General features: G+C 46.9%; 1 long non-coding RNA gene across 3 annotated transcripts; it reads right to left on the bottom strand.

Moving 5' to 3' along the window:
• Positions 1-3,940: 3,940 nt before the first annotated feature.
• 4933427D06Rik (RIKEN cDNA 4933427D06 gene) lies at positions 3,941-17,870 on the bottom strand. Of its 3 annotated transcripts, NR_134977.1 has the most exons (5): positions 17,746-17,870; positions 15,347-15,408; positions 14,453-14,551; positions 12,398-12,466; positions 3,941-6,312 (listed from the first exon to the last, which is right to left on the bottom strand). It is a non-coding gene; the product is annotated as an RIKEN cDNA 4933427D06 gene (long non-coding RNA). The 3 variants fall into 3 exon arrangements; NR_134978.1 differs by lacking the exon at positions 14,453-14,551; NR_134979.1 differs by lacking the exons at positions 14,453-14,551; positions 15,347-15,408; positions 17,746-17,870 and adding an exon at positions 12,803-12,962.
• Between the last annotated feature and the right edge of the window lie 8,871 nt (positions 17,871-26,741).

Below are 26,741 nucleotides of genomic sequence, written 5' to 3'. Positions count from 1 at the left end.
TACAGATCAAGTGACCCCCTATAATAGCAGGTTTAGGGCCAGCAAGATAGCTCAGTAATTAAAGGAGCTTGCCACCAAAGCTGCTGACCTAAGTTCGATCCAAGGGTCCCATGTGGCAGAAAGAGAGAACAGGCTCGTGAGTCGCTCACTGGCCTTTGCCTTTAGGTTTGAAAAGAACAAAATGGACTGCTAAGAATCAATTAAACCCAAATGAAAGAGCTGACTGAATGTGGCATAAAAACTACGAGTCTAACACGGATCCTCGAAAATAAACCAGAATATGGAACAATGGGAAGATCCTGTGTCAGAACAAAGCATCAGCACCCAGAGGTAATAAATATCTCCCTGTGCTGTCACTGAAGGACCTTGAGACTCCATGGGGAGGAGCCTTCACAAGACACGCAACAGAAACGGGCCTACTCAAAAGACTGCTGGGAAATCAGGTTCTCTATAAACGTTTAATAAGAGCCATTGGGCTTTCTGTGCCCATGGTGCCCCCCCCCCCACCCCGAAGGGGTGAACATCCCAAACACCCGTTTTTCACAAAGTAGGGCAGGCACAGAGTGAGCCCATGCAGAAGGACAAGAGTCCCTGTGCCTGGGGACTTGTTTTAGGTGGTGACAGCAAGGGATGAAGCTGCTTCACAGCCAAAGGCTGACCGAGGGACCCTGTGCACAGGCTTACGTGGGGAAGGAAGACAGTAGACAACCTAAGAAAGATCAAGGTAGACAAAGACCAGTGTAGAATGGGAGCCCAAGAGTGGGGCTCTAACATGTCAGCTTATTCATATTTATGTATGGAGTATTTTTTGTTTATAGATTTTTGTTTTATGTGTAGGAGAGTTTGCTAGCATGTATGCGTGTGCACCATGTGTATACCCGGTCCCTACAGAGGCAAGAAGAAGGTGTCAGATCCCATGGAACTGACATTACAGATGGTTGTGAGCTGCTACTAGGAACCAAACCCAGGTCCTCTGCAAGAGCACCGAGTGCTCTTGAGCATGGAGCCACCTCTCCAGCCCTTTATTTTGAATTATATGTATGTATATATGTGTGTGCTCAGTTGCTCTCAGAGGTCAGAAGAGGATGTCAGATATACTGGCAGCTAGAGTTACAAGCAATTGTGAACTACCTGATGTTGGTGCTGAGAACTAACTCAGGTTCTCTGGAAGAATATAACACGCTCTTAACAGTTGAGCTAGCTCTCCAGCCCTGTATTTATTGAATTTTTAGAAAAAGAACAGTGTTGACCACTGTTCACCAGTATTTACAATGAAGGAAACGATATACATTTTGGGAAACACTCTAATACCACAAAGTTGTTATTCTGGCTTCCACTGAGCCATAACCCAGATACTGGAAGGTTGAGCCTATGCATAAGGAAGGAGTTGAGGGTTTTGTTTATTTGTTTAAAAAAAAAAAAGCATGTGGGTCAACAATCTGTATTAATGAATGTTGTTCACAGATTTATGCCAGCAGGTCCTACCTCGTCAACCTCCCTTGTCACGTGATCACATTTCTATATGCCACCTTGACTATACCATGAGTTGTAACCTTTGAGTCTTGACATTATGTGAAGGGATGGCTCCCTAAAGGAGCCCCTTCAAGTCTTGTTTAGCTAATTCAAACAAACCAGGAGAAAAATCTCTCTCTTTTTTTAAACTATAAAATCCAAATCTAGGCGGCTGAGGTTGGGTCTGGGCCTTGATCAGTAAAGCGCTTAGGAGGACTGGAGGCAGACAGACCAGAAGGACCACACACACACACACACACAGCCCCCCACCCCCACCCCCAGTTGCATAGCAAATCCAGGTTCAGCCTGAGTTACGTGAGACCCTGTCTCAACAAAAAGAAAATCGAAATCCCAAGTACCAAAGCATTTTGAGGAGGTGAGACAGCTCACAAAACCCACAGGCAGCGGGGAGGAAGGTAAGAGAGTCTGCTCTGAGTGGAGGCTCCCAAAAGAAGCCTGTGGAGTGCTCAGTCCTCTATGGCTAGAATAAATGACTTGACAAAGAGGTAACTGATCCAAAAAGAGCAAGACTTTCTGCCAGCCATGGTCATCTGGTCCTGAACAGTATCCTAACTGACGACCATAAAGCAGGCAGGCATGCAGTCCCCACACACCCAAAGGCAGGAGAGTCGTGATATATCTAGGCAGGCCTGAGTCACCCAGAGCAGCTTGGCTATCCCAAGCTAACAATTGGAATGCTGGGAAAAAGATGCCTCAGATAGGGGTCAGAGGCCCACATTCCCCAGGCCTGGGTGAGCCTGCAGGTGTCCATTCTTTGCAGGCCAGGCCAGGGACTTCTGTAATGCCCTATGGTGATGTCTGAACGTGGCTTGACCCTAATGAGTCAGGCTGCAATTCAGCATCATAGACCAGATGGGACCTGCAAGAAGTGGTGAGATTCTGCCCTGGTGACAGGGTTGCTCCCTGGGTGAACTGGAAGGTGACAGAGCTGAGTCCCACAGCACAAGGCAGCCTGGGAAAGGAAGAGGAAGGTGGTGTGAGCAGAAACCCCCAAGTTTGCTGCTTCTAACAGTAATGCTCCCAAAGGAGGAGACAAAGGAATGGCACCCCACAGAGCATGTGCAGAGGAGATATGCTGACCTGGAACAAAGAAATGAGGCGAGCCAGCAAATTAAACAGGTAGATAAACAAAAATAAAAAGATATGGAACCTTATTAATAGCCGAGGCAATTCTAATTAGAACAAAAATAAAATAACGAGTTTTTATCTAAGATATTGCCAAAAATTCCAGAGCCCCAGCATGGCCTGCCAGCAACGACGCCTCACACCATAAGCTGGCATTGTGTGAGAACTAATCTGGATGCAGTATCTTAGCATCTATTAAAATAAAATAGACCATACCATTTGACACAGGGATCTAAGTTTGATAAGTTATTTTATAAACTTAAAAACAAACAACAAAAACCACAAAAGCAGGCTGGTCCTTAAGATATGTGTGTAAACTGGGACACGGTGGTGCATGCCTTTAATCCCAGCAGTTGGGAAACAAGGTCGGGTGGATCTCTTGTGGGTTGGAGGCCAGCCTGGTCTACAAAGTGAGTTCCAAGACAGCCAGGTCAACACAGAAAAACTGTATCTAAAACCAAAAAGATCTGTGTAGAAGTGTGATGAGGCCTTGTGGCCATGGGAATGCCTTAGAAATGGCACAGCCAGAACTTATGTGTGTGGAGATTGCTGTATGAGGACAGGAAGTGCAGGTGGAGGGGTCCTGAGGTGACATCCTTTAGGCTCACAAATCAGAGAACCCCACAGATCTGCCCACTGTGCTTCCCACTGCTTTCAAGGTCAGATGGAGGAGCTATGGGGTGCAAAGGGACAGTTCCCAATGTACCTACCACACCTATGACACCTGTCTGGTCCCCGAGCTTGGTTCTGGATGATTCTGAGAGATGGTGCTGTGGTTTGGATATAGGTGTCCTCAGGAGGCTCCTGTGTTTGTACTGGTGCTACTTGAAAATGAAAGGTTGTGAACTTTCTGGAGGGCAAAGTGAGTCGCTAGGGATGAGGTTTGTGGTTTTGTAGTCCAGCCCCACTTCCTGTCTGACCTCTGACTGCCAGGTGCAATGTGACCCGGCCTCTCCCACTTAACCTCCCCATCATCATAGAATGTATTCCCTCAAACTGAGCCAAGATAGCCCCTTCCTTAAGTAGCTTCTTGTCAGGCATTTGATCTCAGCAACAAGAAACAAGTGACTAACATGGACAGAGTGCTGTATGTATGGGAAATCAAAATACAGCAGAGACTTCAGAGCACACACATGTTGAGCAGGCTTCTACAGCTACAGGAAATTAGCAGGCAGGAGGAAACCAAACCTACTGTCTTCCATAACTTCAGGAGGACAGCTTTTCTAAACACATTTTGCTTTTGCATTGCTAATTTATGAAATTTTACAAAAAGAATTTTGTACAACCAAAGCCCAAGAGGAGGATTTATTTAAAAGGATAGTTAACTACACACACACACACACATACAAAGATTCATGATAAAAACTCTTCTTGGACATTTTTCTTAGAAACAAATACAAACTTCATAAATACAAAATCCAATTTATAATTCACCTTTAGGAGTACTGAAGACAGGAACTATTTTAACTTGATCAGAGACATCCATGAGAAAACTGACAGGAAATTCCCATTAATGATAATTAAAAAAAAAAAAAGAAGAAGAAGACATTTAAAATATTCTCACTGAGGCCAAAAGGCTATTATTACCAAACTATTCCACACTTAGCCTTCTGTTGAGACAGGTCTCATCATGTAACTCTGCAGACCAGGTTGGCATAGAATTAACAAAGATCCACCTGCCTCTGCCTCACAAGTGCTGGGATTAAAGGTGTGCGCCACTATCGCCCAGCCTCTTACTCGGTGTTTTAAATGTGGCTCACTCTCTTTGTTTCCTTTCATAAACCCCCGTGCCTTTTGTTCAATTTGTCCAATTTTCTTTGACTTACTCATTTTCAATCTAGTCTGAACTTCTAGTGCCTTTCAACTCACTTGGGGATCCTGGGCTGGTGGGACAGTGCTTCCGGTAAAAACGTTCTGCCAAGCCTACAGGCCTGGGTTCAAGGCTCGGGTCTGCACAGGGTAAAAATTAAGAGCTGTCTCTGCAAGTTGTCCTCTGACCTCCATAGACAGACTGTGCCACATACATGCCCACACAGATACACACAATAAGATATCATAGTAAAAACAACAACAACAACTAGTACTACTACTACTACTACTACTACTACTACTACTACTACTACTATTCAGCAACAGCTACTGCTGCCTCCAAACTATAAGGGTCCACATCAGGATATCCTGCTTCAGAGAACTTCATACATACATACACTCATCCTCCCCAGCTCTAGGCACGGCTGGGTCGGCTTCTGGGGCCGTTTGCTTCCTTCCTGGCTCCCCTCTGTGATAGTCGGGGCTATCAGATGTTCAGTCCCATCCGTTGTTGGTTCAAATCTGTAATCTTGCATCCCAATTCCACCTGAGCTCTGTAACTTGCTCTTTCTATACACAAATACACGATTTCAGGGGTACAGCATCACTCCATTTCCCTGAGGGTATAAGATTCCTGGGAAAGCCTTATGCTGCAAGTTCAAGCCAGTCACCATTGCAGCATGGATGGGGAGGGGGCTCATGAGGCTCCACCCCCAGCTAAGTTGCTGGTGGTGAATGATGGTTGCTAGGGAGGAAGAGTCATTTTTCTGCAGTATTAGTTATCCATACTCTAGTGGATGATCCCAGAGTCATGCATTTGAGGCTGTATGACAGATTTTTAAAAAAATAGAATAGAGTCATTTTTCTGCAGTATTAGTTATCCATACTCTAGTGGATGATCCCAGAGTCATGCATTTGAGGCTGTATGACAGATTTTTAAAAAAATAGAATAGAGAGAGGAAGTGGGAAGGGGAAGTGTTAAGGGGCCACTGGACCATAAAAATATTTTTTTTCAAATAATAAACCCAGGAGGGACAAATAGTCTAATGGTTAGTGTTAACTGTCAATGTCACCAAATCTAAAGCCATCTGGGGACCTAGGATGCATTCGTGCTTCTGATTTGGGGTGTGTCAAGACCAGCTGTAAGTGCTGGGTACCTGGTTTCCTGGCTGGGATGAACTGGAACCTAAACTATGAGAAAGAATAAACCTTTTCAACTGTAAGCTTTCCTCCTCCTCAGGGGAAACAAACATAGCCAGGGAGGGCCAGCACCAAGGGATACCAGTCACCAAGGGATGTAGGCTAAGAACATGGGGGCCCTGAATGACATGAAGCACGGGACTATGTTGGCCACAGGGATGAAGGTAACATAGGGGTAGGTAGCCATGGCAGCCCAGTACCCATAAACTATAGGTGGCCACTGGGCCATCCCTGCTGGCACAGGGACTACTGGAGTCAAGGTGGGATACAGGTTCATGGCAGCCCCTGTTTCTTCACTGTGGCTGAAGTATGTCTGTAGAACCAGTTCCTCAGAGGGTTCCTGCCACTCCTGGAAGGCTGCCTGTGAGTGGCTGCCTGTCTCTGCCCACTGCCTCTGCCTCTGCCTCTGCCTCCACCTCCGTCTCTGCCTTCCAGGGTAAGCTCTTTGTTCTTCATCGTTTCCTCTACCAGCATGACGTCCTGCAGCTCCGGCTGGCTCTGTGGGCTCTGTGGGCTCAGACCTCTGCGAACGTACATAAGCAATGGGTCTGGCAGGCTGGCCTGACTCTTTAGGCTCGTCTACTTCCACTGGGTCTTGTTGTTCCACACAGGGATCACCTTGCTCTCCAGGTCGCTCATCTGAGTCTGGAGAGAAACAGACAGTGAGAACAGGTCTTGCTCAGCTTCTCCAGACAACCCATGGCTGGGGCGTTATAGCCCCATTTTACTGGTAGATAAACTGAGTCTGAGTCTGAAACTCAATAGGGAGACTGAGTTTGATATGGTGTGTCTTCCCTATGTGCATCAGAAGGAGGAGTCCACATGCACACACACAAAAACACATACGCTTACATGAAGGGGCTGTCACTCAGTGGGAGTGGCAGATCAGCGGCAGCATGGAAATGCCTCTCTAAATTTGAAGGCTCAAGATTACGTCATGCCTGTTTGTAGAGAGAATCTCTTATACTGAATGGAAGCATCACCTGTCATTAAAAGTGCTATTGGCCTATTATCCTATGCAGAGAAAAGGAAAGTGGAAGTTCCAGTACAGAGAGAGAAGTCTAGGGAAATACTCAGGCATGAGAAGATCCACCCCAGACATAGAAGATGGTGGTTCTATGAAATGGAGGACCAGGTAACCAGCCACGTGGCAGAACATAGAGTAAATGGGTTATTCAGATACGAGCTAGTCAGGAACAGAGCCAATGCCATTGCCTCAGCATTTATTCATATATACTAAGTGTCAGAGTTATTATTTGGGGGAACTTATGTGCAAGTGGGAAAGCTTGCAGCTGCACCTCTACGCATGTTTCCTTTTTCTAGAAACTTCTGGTTGTTACAAGGACTGTGTCACTATAGGTGTTCAGACTGATGCCAGGCCAGGAAAGTCTTCTCATCCACACACTGGGATGGTTGGACAGAGGAAACATGGCCCATACTCCATGGTGAGAGGCCGTGAACAGGCACAGGCCTAGCAGTTAGAAGACAGCTGGGTGCATGCAAAAAAGCTCCCAGGAGAGGCTGAAAAAGCTCCTGGAGAAAGCTGAGAGCAACCAGGATGCAAAGCGCTAGGAATGGTAGTTTGGATGAAAATGGCCCTCATGCCTCATAGGCATTATTTGGAAGGATTAGGACACATGGCCTTGTTGACACTGGGGATGGGCCTTGAGGTTTCAAAAGCTCAAGCCAGGCCCAGTGGCTCACTCTCTCTTCCTGCAGAACTCTCAGCTCCTTCTCTAGCACCATGTCTGCCTGCACTGTTTCCATACTTCCCTGCCTTGTTGATAATAGATAATAACATCTTAACCTGTAAGCCAACGCCAATGAAATGATCTCTTTTGTAAGTGTTGCTGTGGTCATGGTGTCTCTTCACAGCAATTCAAACAGTCGCTCATCAGGAAAGGGGCAGTTCTTAAAGCAGCAGCCCTAAGCTAAGCCAGTTATGCTATCCTGAGGTCGGCCAGAAGGGGCGGGGGCCAGTGAAGATGCTGAGGGAGGAGCAACATCCTCAGGTGGTGGGCTTCAAAAAGGAGGCCAGAGGGAAGTACGCATACAGGAGGCAGGGCAGTGCCACCAGACAGCAAATTCAAGAAAGGCACTGGGAACAGAGACAGCAGAGACACCCCTATCACCACCACAGGCTGTCCCAAGTAACCTGCTGGCACTCTGGAAGAGGGATGACTGGGGATCCCTGTCCCTAAGGTAGAGCTAAGGTGAGAACATCCACTCAATATCAGGTTTGTAACTGAGGTACAGGGACATCCAATAGTTCTGCAGCCTGGAGCTCAATGAGGTCTGTTTCCTGGGCAGTAAGTGAAGGGAGGAGTGGTCCACCCTGCTGTGATCCATCATCCCCATGGCTGGCAGGGAGAATGGAGATACTGGGGTAGCCTCTTAGAGGAGCCAAAAGTCTGTGTTGCCAGCCTCTAGGGAAGCCAGAGCAAAGGCCCTTTCCAAACCAAGAAGGGAGGGAATGCTTGGGTGGGCATGAAGAGGGTCCAGCCTGAGAGCAGTGCCCTCCTAGTGGAAAGTGCTGTGGAGTCCTGAGCAGCAACGCTGGCTGAACAGATAGAGCCACTGGGGCCAGCTGTGGAAAGGCTACCACTGAGAAACTTGGGGGGGGGGGGTGGTGCAGGGTCCGGGAGGGATGTGGGAGAAGAGCACACAGTGAGAGCAGCTGGAGTAGGGCTGGGCTACTAGGCTAGCCCAGCTACAATGGAGGCAGCAGGATATGCCCAGAAGCAGCTGACCATCACCACAGAGCTCATATACAGGCATTTCTGTGAACATTCCACAATCATTAAAAACAACTAAAGAACAGGCCCCTCAGGAGTGAAGTGTTCCCTACTTTGTGGTTAAAAAAAAAAGGAAGGGTCAGGCTGGAGAGGTGGCTCAGTGGTTAAGCACCGACTGTTCCTTCCAGAGGTCCTGAGTTCAACTCCCAGCAACCACATGGTGGCTCACAACCATCTGTAATGGGATCTGATGCCCTCTTCTGGTGTGTCTAAAGAGAGTGACAATGTACCCATAAATAAAATAAATGAATGCATCTTAAAAAAAAAAAAAGGAAAGGAAAGGAAAGGAAAGGAAAGGAAAGGAAAGGAAAGGAAAGGAAAGGAAAGGAAAGGAAAGGAAAGGAAAGCTCAAACCCCCGTGAATTATCTGAGGTTTGTCTGCAGACCATCCTCAGGAGATGGTGGGATGTGGTAAGTGCTCTGTGATGGCCTTGTGCTTTGTGGCATATTAATGGTCCTGTTGGCAGTTTCTCTGACCCCACTTTCAGTCAGGGACAGGGGAAACAGGAAGACGACACAGAACACACACACTGAGAGCTTCAAGGAGTGTCTGGGGACTCAGAGTGGACATCACAGGTGAAGAGCTTTTTGACCCACGTGGCTTTCCAGTGCCTCTTGCACCACCTCTCCACACCCAGACTCAGCTCACTGTGGACACAGGGCTGCTTCTCGAGCATCACAGAGAGCAGACGTCTAGGAGTTCGCTGACACAATAAGCACGTGCCGGAGTGGGGGTAGAGACACCAAGCAGGGAGCACGCCTTCTGATTTCATGATCCTGTGTGAACCACCTTCCTCCTTTATTGACTTAGTGTAACCCCTGGGCCTGGAGTAGGGAGACTAACGACGGACAGTCGAGCTGATGAATTCCAGAAACTCAGAGGTCACTTCAAACTCACTAGGAATGAGATATGCAACCAAATAGAACACACGGGAAAGGGGCTGGGGAGAGGGCTCAGCAGTTAGTGAAGAACACACGGTGCTCTTCCAGGGCATCTGAGTTTGATTCCCAGAACCCACACCAAGTGGCTCACAAGCACCTGCAACTCTAGCCCCGGGGGACCTGTCCTCCAAGGGAACCCCCGCATAGCATACTCACACACACACACACACAATTAAAAAATAATAAAAACAATTCAATTCACAACAAGAGGAAAACGAAGGGTCTGAGATGTTATCTATGCACAGAAGATAACCTCAGACTGCAGCAACAAAGACTAAAAAGTCGAAGGATAGTGTGTGAAGACTGCAGCTCAGGAGAATGCAGTGGAAACTGACAAGTGTTAAGTCTCTCTAGAAAAACTTCCAGGTAGAGGTACTTGGTCTGCCAGAGCAAAGGCCATTATACTGATAAAGACTCAGACTGCTTGACCTGCGACACAGTCCTGTCATACCTGGTACTCAGGAGGCTGAGGCAGGAGGATCGATCCTAAGTCCAATGCCTGCTCTGCCTGGACTACAAAGTAAGTACAAGGTTACCCTGGGTAACTCAACAGGAATGGATCTAAAATAAATAAATAAAAATGGGCTGAGGGCATAGCTTAGTAGTAGAGCACTTGTCTAGTATGTGCAAGGCTTAAACTTCCATCCTAGTATTGTGACACATTCTCTCTTCCCCGCCCCCTCTCCCTCCCACACACAGATGTGTGCACACCTTTAATCCCTGCTGTACATAGTGAGCTCAAGACCAGATAGTGCTTGCTTTTTTTTTTTTTTTTTTTTTTTTGAAACAGGGTTTCTCTGTGTAGCCCTGGCTGTCCTGGAACTCACTTTTGTAGATCAGGCTGGCCTCGAACTCAGAAATCCACCTGCCTCTGCCTCCCAAGTGCTGGGATTAAAGGCATGCGCCACCGCCACCACCACCCGGCTTCAGATAGTACTTCTTAATGGACCCTCCCTGCTCCATACCTCAAAATAAAATAAAATAAAATAAAAAAAAATAAAATAAAATAAACAACCAACCCTAAATTCTCTATGTAGACAAAAGACCAAAACTAAAGGAAAAGAAGAGAAATCCCAGAACCAGGCATGTATCTGAGGAGATTTTTGTCCCCAGTAGACATGGTCTTAAAAAGCATCTGAAGATACTCTCTGAAAATCCACGGCCTCAAAGTACTCCAAAGATTGCATCTGGGGCTCCCTACTTGATAACCCAACCATGTAAATTCAGGAGAACCCACAGGGCACATACCCCTCCCATGGGCTCAGCAGCAACTGAGGATCAGCACACGCGACCAAGCATGAGACCAGAAGCAAATCAACCAAACAGGAAAAGATGCCACAGATGAAACCTCCCCCAATCTATAATTAATACCTTCAGATATAGGAGAATAAATTATACCCGTGAATCAATTACAGGATACTTTCACAAAGAACATCCAGAAAAAAATTATTTTTGAAATTAAAATCAGGAAAGCAGAAATTAAAATCTCCATGGAAATCTTGGAAGACAACACTGAGGAAATGTCCCCAGAAAGAACAAAACCCCAAAATGATGAAAGAGAGAGAATAAAGTATAAGAATATCAAAGGCAAGTGTCTGTTGGGGAGGAGAGGACTAAAAAATCTCAAAAGCAACACAAGAATCTGGAAGATAAAACATCTCAAACATTTTGAGGGAAGTGGATTTCCAACCTAAGTTCACTACCCAGCTAAACTAGCCTGGGATTCAAGAACAATAGAGTAAAAACGCTCTCAGATATATGAGCTGTAAAATAGCCCACTCACTTTTCCTCAAGTCCATGTTTCACCGTGTAGGCCATCTATACCAGCATTAAACTTTCAGTCATTCTCCTGCCTTCATCTCCCTTCCAAGTGCTGGGTTTACAGGCATATGCTCTCAAGCCTAGCTAAATAAATTCCTTTTATACCAATTGTTTTTATCAGAAGGCTGAACAGAAAAAGTACAAAAATAAAATAAAGTAAAATATAAGAAAGTAAAAATGTTATGGGAATGGAATGGGTTAATATCCAAAAGGAAAAAGTAAGCGGGTCCCGGATGGTGAAGGAGACCCCAGGGTGCAGCTGGAAAGCAGGCACAGCTTGGCTCATCCAGTTTGGAGCCAGCCTTGAAAAAGTGAAATCAGGGAGCTGCAGAACTTGATTGTGTTTTACGGAAATATGCAGGGAAAGTTTTGAGAGTGGACCACAGATAAGCTTATAATAACCCAGGTAAGCTCTACAAGAGGGGAAGGGGACTCTCTTATACCTCAGGGCTCTGTAGAGCCAGGGTGGAGCCTACATGGTTGGGCAGGATGATGGTGTAGGTGTGATGTGGAGTTGCAAAAGTCTAAGACAGAAAGAGTTACTTAATGAATAAGGCTACAGGCCTGAGGCTGTAACTCAGTGGGCAGGGGCCTTCCTTGGCATATAGAGATCCTAGCTGTAACCTCCAGTACCAAAGAAAGAAGAGGGCCGGGCATGGTAAGACATAGCTGTAATTCTAGCACTGGGGAGATAGAGGCAGGAAGACCACCCTAAATTCAAACTCAAGATTAGCTTTGGCTAGAGTGAGGCCTTGTCTCCAAAATGAGTGAGAACAGATCCCAAAAGAACACTTCACACAGAGCAGGTGTGATGGCTCAGCAGGTGCTGGTGTGTGGGGCCACGCCTGGTGAGAGGGCCCAACAGATGAAAGTACTTTTTGCCAAACCTGGTAACATGTGGGATCCTGGGCCCCACATGATGGAAGGAGAGAACCAACTATCTCAAGTTGTCCTCTGACTTCCTCACGGGCTTTATGGTACATGTGCAACCCCTCCCCCATTTTTAAAGAACCACTCACACAGATGTGTTTGGCTCTAGGGCGTGGGAAACTGAGAGGGGGGCAGTGCTGTGATTCACAGTAAGCTCTATACGGATACTGAGGCTGTACAATACCCAAAGTCAAGTGAAACCTGGGAAAACTGTTCAAAGTAGTGACGGGAGTTGACAATACCTTGATCGGGCATCTCAGAGGGAAGCTGACTTGGACTTGGGCCTTCTGCCATGAGGTCTCCGTCAGATTCTGCATAGAGGATGGGAGAAACAGTCAAGGAACTAAAACTACACATAGCCCTGAGTGGACACTGCCTGTCAGGTATCTGGGCAGAGCTGCTGGCCCCAAGAAGAGCACACTGGAGACGGCATGGAGATCCAGTGGTCTTTGATCCCCAAACCATTTACAAGGATTTTAGAGACGGCACTTATTGTGGTAATGTGAAAGCATTAGCCATGGGAATGGACATCACCTGGAAAGGAAGAAGGGGAAATAGGACTGGGACAAGCTGGGGACAGAGATCTGCACCCAGATTCTATCCTCATCTGATGCAGGGTCAACCCTTCCCTGGCCCATGAAGCACACCTGGCTTCCTGATTCACTCCTTGAGCTGACACTGGAGTCTGAAAAGCTGTTTCTTGGCTGGTATTGCCTGAAAGTCTTGGAGATTCTTTTGGAAAAGGAGGTGTTAGCTAGAGGTCTCAGAGGCTGAAGTCAAGTTTTCCTCTGGCCTCAGAAGTCTCACGCCTCCTGCTCAAAGAACAACTGCTCTTATAGGGTTCCGGGAGTGGGCAAGGCCTATTGGGTGGGGCTAAGCTTGATTCTGCAAGTTCATTGGACCCCTCTTCAGTCTGTCAAATAGGCCCTACCAGATGAAGAGGTAAATGCATAGAGGTAAATGCTGAGTGGGTTAATCAGATCACCCTCAGAAAAACATTAAGCTTAAGTAAGTGAAGGGAAAAGGAGTACTGGTGTGACAGGGTGGACCCAATCAGCTATGAGGGGCTCAGGGAGGGATGTGTAGGCTGAAAGGAGAAGGGTTTGCTAGGTGTACCAGGCGACAGAGAGGAAGAGAGGGAAAGGGGAGAGAGAAGAATCCTGGCTTATGCCAGGATCTGGAAGAAACTGGGTTGAGGATAGAGGATTGGTGCCAGGCTGAGGAGTAGGCACGTGGGTCACAGAGACTGTGCTCATCTCGCCCTGTTCCCGGGGCCTTGGGGACAGTAACAATGGAGTTGACAGATGAGAGACATTTGGAAGTCAGCCTCCTGCCTGCACTCTAGAGCTTAGTTCACTTGGGCACTGCTGAGCCTCTGGTGGTACCTGGAGTTTTGGAAGGCCAGTAGGTGGGGATAAGTAGGCAGAAGCCTACAGAAGAGAGAAGCATAGGTTGAATGGCCAAGGCTGGTGATGGTACAGGTTGCCCTTCCACAGGAAGGAGAGTAGCCTACAGGTTGGAGGCACAGAGGATCAGACAGCAAGAGGTACCAGCAAGATGGCTTAGTGGGTATAAAGGCATTTGCTGCCAAGCTTATATCCTGAGTTCAACCTCGGGTTCCATGTAGTGAAAGGAGAAAACCGACTCCCAGAGCATCATCCTCTGACCTCCCGGTGCGCAGCGGTGCTCAAACACCCACCCGATCAAACACATTCATGTGGAAGATGAATGAATTTTTTAAAAAGCCTCTAGAACTGTGACGCTGTTAGAGACCCAATGAGTCTCATCGTGCCACCAGTGGAAAGGGTGAGTGATAGGGCTGCCCAGTGTAGGAGCCCCGGGACTAGTCCTCAGCAGCGCCAGGACAGGAAGAGGCCAAACGCAAAGGCACTGGAGTGGAGGAGCAGAGTGGAGGGAGAAAGAAGGGAGCTGAAGCGCTCATCAAAATGCTTCTCAGAGTAGCGTGGCAGGGATGTGACCCAGGTGGCCTTTTCACTTCATTGTTATGGTGCTGAGGAACAGAGAGGCCTCTTGGAAGACCTGTGAGCTACGTTCTCAACCCTTTCAAACATTTGAATGTGTTGAGATGGGGTCTGGCCGGACAGATCCCACCTTGGCCTCAGTAGCTGGGGTCACGCACGTGTATCACCATGGCAACCTCCAGCTAGACTTTCTTCTGTTGTTTTGTTGTTGACTTAAAAAACAAAACAAAACAAAACTTTTTTTTTCAATATAAAATGTGCCCTTTTCAAGCACACAATTCAATGGGTTTGGTAAACACATGCAGCTAACCCAACCTTGAGACAGGATCTCCTTCACGTCTTCAGACAGCTCCTCTGGCTCTCTGCAGCCCTTCTGGCCTTGTAGCTCAGCTGCTTCTTATCACTGTGGGGACTCTGAAAAGTGGGCTCCGCACCTTCAATTGCTTTAAATTGGGCTACTTCTTTCCCTCCCTCAGCCCCTGCCCAGGGTCTCAAGTGGCCCAGGATGGTCTTGAACATGTGGAGAAAAACCTTAAACTTCTGACCCCCTGCTCCCACCTTCCTTGCTGGTATTTCAGATGCATCACCATGCCAGGTATGCTGGTTTGAACAAGATGGCTCCCATAGGCTCATATAGTGAGTGCTTAGTCACTGGGGAGTGGAACTCTTGGACAGGATTAGAAGGATCAGGAGTGTAGGCTTGTTAGAGGAGGTGTGCCACTGGGAGTGGGCTTTGAGGTTTCAAAAGCTCAGGCCTAGTCAGGCTCTTTCTCCCTCCCCCTCCCTCCCTCTCTCCCTGCTCTCCCTCTCTATCCCCCTTTACTCTCCTCCTCCCTCTCTCCCCTCTCCAGATCTCAAAAACTTCTTCAACGCCATGTCTGCCATGCCTCCTGCCATAATGATAATGCACCAACTCTGAAACTGTGGCAATCTCCAATTAAATGCTTTCTTCTGTAAGAGTTGCCTTGGCCACAGTTGTCTCTTCACAGGAATAGAACATGAAGACACCTGCTTGTGCAGTGCTGGCAATGCAGGGCCTCTGGCACGCTAGGCAGGCACTCTCTCTAACAACTCATCTACCTACTGGGTCCCTGGTTTTCTTTTTCCTCAACCTTTCCTTTTGTAGTACTGGAAATTGAACATAGGTTATTTTTCTTTCTTGTTTGCTTCCCTGGTTGATCTCCCTCCCCCTCCCCCTCCACTCCTCACCTTCTCTCCTGTTTTTGTTTGTTTGTCTGTCTGTCAACTTGACACAAGCTGGAATCAATCACCTGAAAAGAAGGAGCCTCAATTGAGAAAATGTCTCCATCAGACTGGCCTGTGGACAAGTCTGTGGGGCGTTTTCTTGATTAGCGATTGATGTCGGAGGCCCACCCCACTGCGGGCAGTGCCATCCCCAAGCAGGTGGTCTCAGGTTTTCTCAGGCAGACTGAGTGTGCTGTGAGAATCAAGCCAGGAAGCAGCATCTGGTCCCCTGTCTCCCATCCCCTGCCCCCATAGTCCCTGCTTCAGTTCCTGCCTCCCGGTTCTGGCCTTCATTTCTTTTAATGATGGGTGCTATGCAGAAATGTAAGCCAAATAAGCTCTAACCTGGCCAAGTTGCTTTGGTTAGGGTGTCATCACAGCAACAACCCCCTCCCCCCGAAGTCCCCTTTTCTCTCTCTCCCTCCCCCTTTCTTTCTTTTCTCTCCCCCCTTTCTCTCCTTCTCTTGCTTGTTTTCCCTACCCTCTCTCTTTGAGTTTGTTTGATGCTATGTGATTCAGGTGGGCAAGGGACTGGAGGCAGAATTGGGGTAACAGGTGACCCACCATACCCCTTATCTTTTCTTAACTTTGTGTGTGTGTGTTGGCTCCCCAGGGTTCTATGTGCCTTCCTCAAAAGCTCACATACAATGAATGCTCTCTGGTCAGCGATCCCATGTTAGCACGGTTCGAGTCCCAGGGGAGTTGATCTTGTGCGGACAGGTAGTAAGCCAAAACCCCCATCTGGGCAGCTTTCCTGGTTTTCCCCACTGACACTTTTTCTATCCCACAGTCTCCCATGTTAGAGGAGGCTCCCACTGTCTATAGCAGTCTCTCAGGCTGTCCTTAGGCGGTGACCTTGACAATGATGAATGTGGCCAGGCTTAGGGACGTTATCCTGGAATGGAATTTACTTGGGTGTCTCTCATAGACTGGGAGGGGGGCTGTGCTTATGTGAGGACTCTGCCATCACCTTCCCAAGGTCCCACGCTACGCAGGCTGCATACCACCTGACTGAGGCAGAGCTTGCGAAGCCCCTCCCTCACCAAGAAACCCTTCTTTTTCTATTCTGTAACTGGGGAAGTCACTCCTCTCCTGAGAGCAGAGTATTTAAGTTGGAAGACCTGTCTGGAAAATCAGTCTGCTGTCCCCAGGGAGTCATTTAGTTACTTACATTGGCATCGACTTGTGGATATGCATTCTGTACTGTGTTATAATCCAACACCTACCTGAAATACTTTGCTAATTATTATCATTATTAAACTCATTATTAGCAATCAGTAGTTAACTATCTGGCTGTTCCAAGACTCCAGCCCTCACTACTCAAGCTGTCAGTTAGAAGCTGGGTCCTTGTGTGCTCTATGGTGACAGTCAGTTCTCCAACCTCTGGTTCTTGTCCCATTTTCTCTCCAAAAATGGAGTGGGCTGACAGTGGTGGGAAAACAAGGAGAACTTCCAGCTAGAAGTGGATTAAAGACACACACCTCTACTCTGTGGTGGTGGTGATGGGGGCATCCCTTGAGTTCCTGACCAGCTTGATCTATATAGCGAGTTCTAGGCCAGTCAGGGAAACATGGAGATACCCTGTCTCAAAGAAAGGTTTTGTTTGTTTGTTTTGTTTTTGTTTTTCACTTTCCACAAAGGAGTAATGGCTCAAATAGGAAAAAAAAAAAAAAAAAAAAAATTGAACAAGACTACAGAAACTGAAGCTGGGCAATGGTGGCGCATGCCTTTAACCCCAGCACTTGAGAGGCCGAGGCTGAAGGATTTCTGAGTTCGAGGCCAGCCTGGTCTACAGAGTGAGTCCCAGGACAGCCAAGGCTACACAGAGAAACCCTGTCTCGAAAAACCAAAAAAAAAAAAAAAGAAAGAAAGAAAGAAAGAGAAAAAGACGAAAGAAAAAGAAACTAAGAAAGAAAGAGAAAAAGACGAAAGAAAAAGAAACAAAAAAGAAAGAAAGAAAGAGAGAGAGAGAGAAAGAAAAAGACGAAAGAAAAAGAAACTCTGAGCCGCTCGATGAAGGTGGATATCAACCAAGAGATGTGACTCGTGCTAGTCTCTGTACTTTCTTCGGCCATCAGGGAGTTAGTTAAGGGATCAAAGGGTCTCAGGATGCTGACCTAGGGCATTCCCCTCAGAGCAAGTCTACAGAAAGCTCGGAGAGTGGCAGGTTTCCCCTCATTGGCAGATCCCTAAGGCTTGAGTTCCCTTGAGTAAGTTCCCTAGAGTGAGTCCCCTTGGGTTTAAATAAGGAGTGGGTCTCTGACGCTGTGGAGACAAGGAAAAATTAACAATTACGAGAAAAAAAAAACAAACCAAACAAACAAACAAAAAAGCAGCCCTCAAGGCAAGAAGGAATTCCCTACCTGGGAAGAGGAGGAGGAGGAGCAGCGGCAGCTCAGCTAGAGAGAACTTGTGCCTGAGTGAGCTTCCGGTGAGTCTGCCCTAGCGAAAGGGAAGTCCTCCGTGCAAGGAGAGCGGGATTCCAACTGGACTGAGGAGAACGGTGTATGCCTTGTTAAATAGCGCCCATTGACTGTGATTGGCTACGCGTGCGCACATACAAATGAGGCATAAAATGGGACCAATCAGGAATGGGCTGAGAAAGCCCACCGAAACCTGAGACTGTCCTCAATTAGGTCCACCATTTTCTCCCTTTCCCCCACCTCAATGTTGCCGCGGAGTTGGGGAAAGTGGAAGGACAAAGTCCAGGAGTCCTTTCAACGCAGAGGGTCTTCTCATGGGTTCGGGTTCTGATTTGCCAACGGAATTCGAAGCAGCCTGGTGGGCACCTGGAGCCCGACCTTGTTTCTGTCAGAGCCTGCTTTCTAGGCTGACTAGAGCCCTGGAGTCATGGCTGTGGGCTCTCAAGCAGCCTGCTGCCTTCGGGGGTTCTTGGTTGGGTTCCATCAGCCAGCGATTTGTACTTCATACCTCTTGTAGTAGGCAACTGGTTGTCAGAATGGTGGTAGGTCTGCTTGCTGGGGCCGTGAAATCAGAGGGGTATAGTGGGAAGCTAGAGGTTGGTATTCACTATGCAAGAGTCTGACTGCCTTCACACCCGGGGTTCTCAGCCCTGCTGCTCGGATCTCAGATGGCTCCTGGGAGTCCTGCTACTGCTGCTGTCACCTGCTAGGGTTGACATGGAGGCCATTACTACCCCTATCACTACGGCCCACGGGACTTTATATTTTGTTTGGTTCCAGCCCTCCGTTGCCACCCCACCCCCACCCCATCCTCCCTGGGTGTTTGCGTTTTTTTCTAGAATTGGACACACATTCTCCTCGCCCTGCTGAGTTTGACATTTTGACCGTATACCACTGGACCATCATGGAACCGGGAAAGTCCCGCCCTGGTGCCGGTTCACAGTGTGACGTTTGTGGGTTTCAGTGTATTCCATCTAAGAGATTTTTACCCACTCCAAAGCTAAGAAGAGTAACCTAAGGTGCTGGTGTGTGCCCAGAGGCACAGTTCTTGTGAGGCTGAACGGGAAAGAACACAAATTGAAAACTGCACAGCAAGATTCCCGTCTCAAAGTGAACAAGCAAACAAAGGGTTTCTAGAAGTTTTTACCTTTAGTTCAGTGATCAGTTTTTGACATTAAAAAAAAAAAGAAAGAAAACCCAAACAGACTTCTAGTTTATTCTAACATCGTTTGTTGAAATCACTGCTGTTTCTTTTCATGAAATTGTTTTAAATTTTAGATGAAAAATTAAGTTCAGTTTTCAAAATAAATCCATAAATGGCATGCCACTCTACAGTGGTGGGCTGGACCTTGGATTAGTCACTTTGCTGATGCTGTAATAAAACACCCATGACCAAGGCAACTTACAGAAGAAAAAGTGTATTTGGGCTTATGGTTCCCGGGGGATAAAAGTTATTGTTTCCTCTGGGAACCTCCTACGTGGTGCTTTCACCATCACTCTCAGCACTACTTAACTCCCAGCACCCTTTAAAGTATTTTTAGATTTATTTTATTTCGTGTGTGCTAGTGTTTTGCTTCATGCATGTATGTGTACCATGACTGGTGGCCTCACAGGTCTAAAGAGGGCGTTACATCCCCTAGAACTGGAGTTACCAATGGCTGTGAGCCACCATGCATGTTCTGAGAACTGAACCCGGGTCCTCTGCAAGAACAGCAGGTTCTCTTGACTGTGAGCCATCTCTCCAGCCCCATCTTCATGGCCCTGTTCTTTAAGCTCTGCAGTCAGGGCATTGGTTTAGCATGGCAACAGGAACAGGAAACTGAGGGCCACAACATTAGGAGAGGGAACTGGAAATGCCACAGGTTCTTTAAACTCCTAAGGCCTACCCCCAGAGACATACTCCCTCATATATATATACAAGTCCAGTCTTCCCAAGCATGCCCAAAACAGCACCAGCAACTGGGGACAAAGTGTTCAAACACACAGGCCTGTGGGATAATTTCTCATTCAGACCATAGCAGACATTCTTCAGAAGAGTACAGTTTTGACAAAGGGAGAGGTGGGCTAGGCAGAGCAGCAGGCCAGAGGCCTCTCACAGTTCACCATGTCTCTTGTTTACTGATTGTTAGCCCTGTGTGTGCCAGACACGGCTCTCAGTTCCCCATCCCCACCCCCACCCCTGTGTTCACACCTTCCACTTGGCCAGCAGCTACTGAGGTGTGAGCACCATCAAGATTCTCTTTCTTCAGATGTAGCAACTGAGGACTGGGGTGGCTGAGTGTCCATAGTCTGTGGGGCAGAACTAGAGTGTGAACCCCACTCTTATTCTAGACCCCAGAATACAGCCCACCTCCATTCCCCACCACCCATAAGAGACTGCAACATTAGCCCATCGTGACATAAGGATTTAATTGGAAGTCAAACTTTCCTTTGTCTTCTTTTTATTTTTATGTTATTTAATTAATTTATCTGTATTTATTTATTTATTTATTTATTTATTTATTTAGTGTGTTCAGGACACTGGGGTTGATGACGGCTGTGAGCCACACTGTGGGTACTAGACATCAAACCCTGGTCTTCTACAAGAGGTGTTCCCAGTGGCTGAGCCACCTCTCCAAACCTTCTTAGTCATCTTCTTCATGGCAATATCACTTGAATATACATATGAAATTATAATTTATACCTCTTGTTTTCCAATAAACTAAGGTCTTTTTATTTTCTCATTATGACATCAGTTGAATTGGCTCATAAATAATTAATATTGTTTGCTTACAAACAATTTTATTCATGACCTTATTTCTTTTAAGCCTCTGAAAAAATCTCTCTCATCTTGTATTAGCTACCTTTGTATTACTAACACAATACTTTAGACAGCCAACTTTATAAGGAGAAAAGGGTTTCTTAGCTCACAGTATCATTGCCTGAAAGCCCAAATAAAGCAAGTGGTCACATTGAGGTGGAGGGGTGTGTGTGTGTGTGTGTGTGTGTGTGTGTATGGATGGATGTGTGTGTGTGTATACAGCAGCAGGGATAGGAAGTTAAGAGTTATGAAGAGAAACATCTGAAAACAGCTAAACAACTAACAGAGACTACTTATTGGTGGCATCAAATCTTTAAGAAACACTTACATGGCCAGGTGTGGTGGTGCACGCCTTTAATCCCAGCACTCAGGCGGATTTCTGAGTTCCAGGACAGCCTGATCTACAAAGTGAGTTCCAGGACAGCCAGGGTTACACAGAGAAACCCTGTCTTGAAAAACCAAAAAAAAAAAAAAAAAAAAAAAAAAAACCCAAGAAACACTAACATACTAACATGGCCAGATAGGAAGGCAGAGAGGCAGACTAGAGCCCCACAACCCCCTGTCTTAGTTATCCTTCTATTGCTGTGAAGAGACACCATGACTAAGGTAACTCTTGTAAAAGAAAGCATTTAATTGGAGGTTTGCTTACAGTTTCAGAGGATTAGTCCATTATCATCATGGCAGGGAGCATGGTAGCAGACAGACAGGCATAGCACGGGAGCAAAAGCTGAGAGCTAACCCTGATCCACAGGCAGCCAGCAGGGAAAGAGAGGGACTGGGTCTGGCATGGGCTTTTGAAACCTCAAAGCCCAACCATAGTGACACAACTCCCACAGCAAGGTCACACCTCTCAACATCACTCCTAAACGGTCCACCAACTAGGGACTAGATATTAAAATATATGAGCCCGTGGGGGCCATTCTCATTCCACCTCCACCCCACCCGCAAATCAACACCCTCAATGGCCTATCTTCTTCCCATTATGCTCCATTTCCCAAAGGTTCTACCATCCAGGGGACCAAGTCTCGTTACCATGGACCTTGGGTAAGCCAAACACATTTGCCATTACTCATCTGTATTGTACAGGAGCTTACAAGAGGCTCATTCAAGGTGAGATCTAATGAGCCACGAGTTGGCATAATCCAGGCTCAGTCACTTTAGAGTCTGCACCATCAGCTCTCATGCCTGACACCTCCAGAAAGTGATAGGATACATTTGCTTTTTTAAAAAAAGAAAGAAAGAGAGAGAGAGAGAGAGAGAGAGAGAAAGAGAGAGAGAAAGGAAGGAAGGAAGGAAGGAAGGAAGGAAGGAAGGAAGAAAGAAAGAAAGAAAGAAAGAAAGAAAGAAAGAAAGAAAGAAAGAAAGAAAGAAAGAGAGAAAGAAAGAAAGAAAGAGAAAGAAAGCAAGCTTTGGGGGTTGGAGAGATAGGTCAGCAGTTAGAGTGCTGCTCTTCCAGAGGTCCTGAGTTCAAATCCCAGCAACCACATGGTGGCTCACCACCTTCTGTAATGGGATCCAACCCCTCATCTAGTGTGTCCGAAGACAACGACAGTACACTCATATACATAAAATAAATAAATAAATAAATATTAAAAATAAATAAAAAGCTTCGGCAGGAAGATGGTTCAGTCTGTAAAGTGCTTGCACGAGGACCTGAGTTTGAGCCCCAGAACCCATGAAAAAACCTGGCCACAGAGGCTCAGAGTTGCAATCCCAGCTCTGGGGAAGCAGAGACAGGACTACTTACCTACTCAGCAAGCTCCAGGTCCCAGGAAGAGTCTTTGTCTCAAAAAACAAAGTGGACAGTTGTGTTGGCTCATCTTATGTCAACTTGACAAAACTGGAGTTATCTGCTAGGTGGGAACCTCAATTTAGAAAATGCTGCCATGAGATCCAGTTGTAAGGCATTTTCTTAAGGAGTGATTGCTGGGGGAGGACCCATGTTGAGTGGAGGCCCCTGGGCTGGTGGTGGTCCTGGGTTCCATAAGAGAGCAGGCTGAGCAAGTCATGAGGAGCAATCCACTAAGCAGTATTCCTCCATGGCCTCTGCATCAGCTTCAGCTTCCTGGTTCTTGCCCTGTTTGAGTTCCTATCCTGACTTCCTTTAGTGATAGATAGGTGTGGAAGTGCAAGCCAAATAAACCCTTTCCTCCTGTCTTGGTTAGGGTTTTACTGCTGTTAACAGACACCATGACCAAGGCAACTCTCATTAGGATAACATTTAATTGAGGCTGGCTTACAGGTTCAGAGGTTCAGTCCATTATCATCAAGGTGGGGACATGGCAGCATCCAAGCAGGCACGGCGCAGGAGGAGCTGAGAGTTATACATCTTTCATCTAAAGACTGCTAGTGGAAGACTGACTTTCAGGCAGCTAGGGTGAGGGTCTTAAGCCCACGCCCACAGTAGCACACCTACTACAACAAGGCTACACCTCCTAATAGGGCTACTCCCTGGGCCAAGCATATTCAAACCATCACACTCCCCAACCTGTTTTTTGGTCATGGTGTTTTATTACAGCAAAAGAAACTCTAACTACGACAGCAGTTCCTGCAAAGTGATCAAGCTCAATCTCTGGCCTCCCCAAGTTCATGCATAGGTGCATATGCACACATGCACATGCAGGTACACATAGACAAGTGCCCTTCTATGTGTGTGCCTCTGTATGTATCTTGTGGGTGTCACTCAAATGGCAGAGCACTCTTCCAGTGCAAACTTCCTGTGGCATTGAAAGTTCAATACAATTATTGAAAATTAAATGAAAAAAATCATAGCTTAAACATACAAAATTCTAATACAAGGCAGCTGGCTAGACAGAGAAGGGAAGAAAGAAGGGAGGTATGTTGTGGATGGGTGGAGAGGCGCATTCAGAGACCACAGTGGAAATGCTCTGGAGCTGAGAGGAAAGCATGAAAGCTCAGAGAAGAATGGAAATTTGCAAAAAGGATAAAAATAAATAACTTTACACCCAAGCTTTGTGTGGGTGAACCTGCCAAAAACAGGAGGCAATGAGAACCAGCAAAAAGCAACCACGACAGAAAGAGATATATTGTCTGAAAACAGCTAATCAGTTGACAGAGACTTCTTATTGGCGATGTCAACAGATCTTCGGTGTGTGTCAAGAAGACAGCGTCAGCGAGAGTTCTGTGCCAGCTGAAGCTTGTGAGAGGAGCTGAAGGCAAGGATAGATTTTTTTTTTTTTTTGAAGCTCTGCAGGAAACAGAGAGCTCCAAGAAGGAACTTTAAAACACTGTCTGAAAGAAAACCAAGAGCATTCATTCTAAAGGAAGACAGCAGATGAACACCCAGTCTGGGTCCCCTGTGACCAGGCAGTGCTCCGTCCCTCTTAACCAGAAGCTCTGCAGACGATAGAGCACTATAATCTGAGAGGCCATGCAACAGGCAGCAAGGATTCAGTCATCTGACTGCCCTCGCCATCACCCCAAGTTGTTAACAACATAGATTCAAGGCTGAAGAGATGGCTCAGTAGTGGGGAGCGCATGCTGCTCTGTCATAGGGATAGGAGTTGGGGTTCCAGGCCTGCCTCAGCGGGCTCAGGCTCTGAGGGATCTGTTGCCCTCTTCTGGCCTCCACTGGCACTGCAAATACATGTGCATATACATTCACACAGACACACAGACACACACACAAACAGACACATACTCATACACACACACGCACACACACACAGAAGAATGTATAATAAATAAACAAACAAACAAACCATGGATGCTGGCACCTGAGGGAGCATGGCCATGGGGAGCAGATGTCCTCCTCCAGAGAGATGAGTCACAGGTTAGTGCATGTGGGAGATGGGTCTGGGTGAGCTCCCTTCCATTCAGATTCAAGTCTCATTCCAAGCCTGTGGCGAAATGCTCTGGAGCTGTTGCTGCGACTCTGTGCTCTATTTAGTGTTACAAGCGTCATGTAAGGGCTGCTGAGTGGTAATTTGGTCTGCCACCAACCAAGAAAATGATGAGGACTTGGAGAAAACAGGAAGAGCAGCTTTCAGCTGCTAGATGTGGCAAACACAATAATTACATGTTTTCCCTGGAAAACACTTTAATATACTTTCAACACACACACACACACACACACACACACACACACACACACACACACAGTACTTAAATGTTTTCTCCAAAATTCGTCTTCTTTGGAAAATTGGTATGTAGTATGCTGTCTTCTGGCTGTAGGTAAGATGTCAAATTAGCATGTGACCATGGCTTCCCAAGAGAGCCTCAGAGAGGTTCCAGAGACAGAGTGAGGGGTGGCTTTGACACCCACACTGAAAGCCGTGGAGGCTCCTGGAGCAACTGATGATGCTCGCAGTCCTGTGAATGCATGGGGGCATGAATGAGCAGACGGTGGCCAGGACTGGGAAGGGAGGCTGAGGAAGGCAAGTCCCATCATCTCAAATTATCTTAAGTAAGGCACAGTCTGTGGCTTACAGTGATGGGGCCAAAGGGTCTATGGAATGCACGAGGACTCTCAAAAGTCAGTGAGGAACAAGCAAGGGGCAGCAGATGGGGTGAGCCACTGAAGGGGAAGCTATAACCGTGAGCAGGAAGTGACATCAACCTTCTCAGATGAAGCGTGCCTACAAATCCACCAGGCAGGCAAGAATGTCCACACACTCAGGCATTTGCATCCTTGTCCGTCAGTTGGTGGCTCTGTTTGGGGAGATTTGGGGAGTTTGGCTTTGGTACAGGAAGTACACTCCTGGAGATGGGCTTTAACGTTACAATTCGTGTCATCTTCAGTTCGCTTTCTCTGCTTTGTACTCACTGTTCCAGCCACCATGCCTGCCACCTGCTGCCATACGATTTCTGCCTGCCATTGTGGTCTATAACATCCTGGAACTGCAAGTCAAAAGAAACTCTTCTAGAGTGGTCTTGGTCATGGTGTTTTATTATAACAACAGAAAAGTAACCAATACATACAGCTAGCGTCAAGGAAATTCGAGGGTGGGGTGGGGTGGGGAGGGGGATGGGGTGCTGGGCTCTTCTAGGCACTCTGGAGAACAAGCCAGTGGAGAGTCCAAGCACAGTGGCCCTGGGCCAATAGCTCAGCAACTACTCCCCACCAGAAACACAGCTAAGCGAGGGGAGGGCTGGGGGTGGGGAATGACATCACCTTGTTATTTTTGAGAACCAACAAGGCTGAAATGCCCTACACATTCCTTGCCCGAGGAATGGAGGGATAACCATGGTGGCCATAAGGCCAGAGCATCTGACACAGAGTGAGCACAACACTGCAGAGGGCGTGTGACACACCCTAGTGGGGGAAGGGAAAAAAACACACAATCTGCCTAATCATATATTCATGCAAGCTGAATACAGCATGACAGTCAAAAGGGGACCAAAGGACTGCCACAAGATTCTGCCTCCCGGTGACCTTTCAGCTGTCATTCCATCATGTTTATACACTGACAAAAGTATAGCTCGGAAAGTGTCCCAATTGCTGGACAATACATCAATGTATTTGCAGAAGGTAATTGTGATGATTAATCTTGATTGCAAAATAGATAGGAATGAAAATCACCATAGAAACAAGCCTTTGGGCATGCCTGGAGGGCGTTTCTAAGCTAGGTCAATTGAGATAAGAAGACCCACCCTGCTGTGGTCAGCAACATCCCTTGGGCTGGAATCCTAGACTGAGTGCCAGCATTCATCTCTCTGTGCCTCCTGAGTGTGGCTGCCTCATGCTCCTGGAGCCGTGAGGGACTGTACCCTCAAACCATGAGCCAAAATAGATCTAGTCTCTGTAAGCCCACTCACAACAATGGAGAAAGAGACAGACAGACAGCACAAAATACCATCAGAAAGACAGGATGAGAGGAGCTGGCCACAAACTGAGAAAGAAGCTGAATTTGTCTGCAAATATGACATTCTCTTCCTTTCTTGGACCTTCAGAGTGGCCATCTCTGCCAAGATCATTTGAGTAAGTCCCCAGTCAAAGGTTCCATTCCTCAGCCTACTCTTGCATCAGAACCATGGACTATAGGCTGTGCTCTAAGGTTTTAGTAAGCTATAGAAATTGACCTTTCTTCTTGACTATTCCACTAAGTACTTGCTGCCCCTCCATCAAGCTATGGGGAAAAGAACATACAGATGATTTAAATTAAATTAAAATTAG

The sequence above is a fragment of the Mus musculus genome, chromosome 6 (assembly GCF_000001635.26).
Source record: "Mus musculus strain C57BL/6J chromosome 6, GRCm38.p6 C57BL/6J".
NCBI classification, from domain to species: Eukaryota; Metazoa; Chordata; class Mammalia; order Rodentia; family Muridae; genus Mus; species Mus musculus.
Note: the sequence above shows the minus strand (reverse complement) of the source record. Positions and strands in the feature narration are given on the sequence as shown.